Raw genomic sequence first — 1413 nt, forward strand, 5'->3', positions numbered from 1 at the left:
CAAAGAGTGGACTGTGGTCATGAAAGCCAAAGCCTTCCCAATGACGCTAGCGCAGCAGTCTTTGGTTGACTCTGTAGATCCTCCTCTCCCTTCTCAGCCCATACCCCGAGACTGGGAGGATTGATGAGAACACCACCTGTGCCCCCAGACCCTTTATCCTGCTCCCAAATCCCTGTAGCGCCTCATGACCCAGCTGGGAGTGCTCCGAGCTGTGTCATTGGTGCCCACATGAATAAAGAGCATAGGATAGTGGTCTGTGGGCTGGAGGAGCTTTGGGATCTTCTCCGCAATGTCCCGGATGCGGGCCCCTGGGAAGCAGCACACTTCCCGGGCTAAGGGGTCGGGGCAGCAGATTGCCCCCTCAGGATGGAGTATCTCACAACAAACACCTCACATTTTGTCTTGGGGAGAGCGGGGGCGGTAGCTGCAGTTGAGCTTGTGTTGCCTGCGGAAGCCGGCAACTCGGCAGGCTCTGCTGGAGCAGCAAGAGGTGCGTACCTGTTGCTAAGCTTTGGCAGGGCAGGGGCCTTGGTGCGGTGGGCCTTGGGGCCCTTGACCACCTTGGTCCATGCCCCTGACTGGACAGAGTGGGAGGTCCCGGAGTCCTCCTTTGTCCTGGAAGGAGACTGTGGTCCCACCTCCAGCTCCCAGGGGAGAAGGGCCTTGCAGTAGGAGTTGATCTCCTTCTCACAGTCCCTGATGGCACGCAGTCTTGACTGTGGTCTGGAGCTCCTCCAGATGGCGTGCAGGAGACCCCAAAAGGGAGCAGACCCCACAAGGGGAGGTGGCCATGCTCCTGGGCCCCAGAGCCTGAAAAAGCGACAGGCAGCCCCTGCAGCAGAGAGCCAGGGGCTCCATCTGCGTGGAGCCCGGAACCATGGGCTCCATCTGGGTGACCATCTCTGAGGTGCTGGTGGGGGGCCGCAGAGCCCGAGGGGACCCAAGGGATGCGGCACGTGCCCATCCATGTCATGCCTCTGGTAGGCTGGCTATGGCTGGGACCATCTACCTTGGGGGATTCGCAAGCAGAGTCTTGGGCCCTCCCGTGCACCCTCCTGCGTGAAGTCTGCACTAACTCACATGCCAGCAGACAAGCACACCTGTTTGCACAGCCTGTTCACACTGCTCCAGTCACGTGGCTCCCTGGGGGGCTGGGCAAAGTAGGGGCCTGGGTGGGGCTTGACCTGGCCCGGCTCCACTCAGCCATCTCCTCCCACTCACTCAGGGGTTAACCCTCTCCCACCATGGGCCCTGCTGCCTCTGGCTGTGCTGGGGGTTGGCAGGGGGCTCCGTGGCTGCTGGGAGGTCTGTGGGGGGGCTTCGGGAGAGCGGGGGCGCAGCGGGCTTTCACCTGTGCATCTCTTGCTGCTCTGGAGCCTAACTGGGCTTTTTTTTTTTTTTTTTTCCTGTTGG

The 1413-nt window shown here is 61.1% G+C and overlaps 1 protein-coding gene across 3 annotated transcripts in view; it reads left to right on the forward strand.

Annotated features, from left to right (window-relative positions):
- The window catches only part of HEATR5A (HEAT repeat containing 5A), a 166655-nt gene that overhangs the window by 113344 nt on the left and 51898 nt on the right, over positions 1-1413 (forward strand). The window lies entirely within an intron of this gene.

Source organism: Gavialis gangeticus, unplaced genomic scaffold (assembly GCF_001723915.1).
Source record: "Gavialis gangeticus isolate Ggan-Ray unplaced genomic scaffold, GavGan_comp1, whole genome shotgun sequence".
Classification (NCBI taxonomy): domain Eukaryota; kingdom Metazoa; phylum Chordata; order Crocodylia; family Gavialidae; genus Gavialis; species Gavialis gangeticus.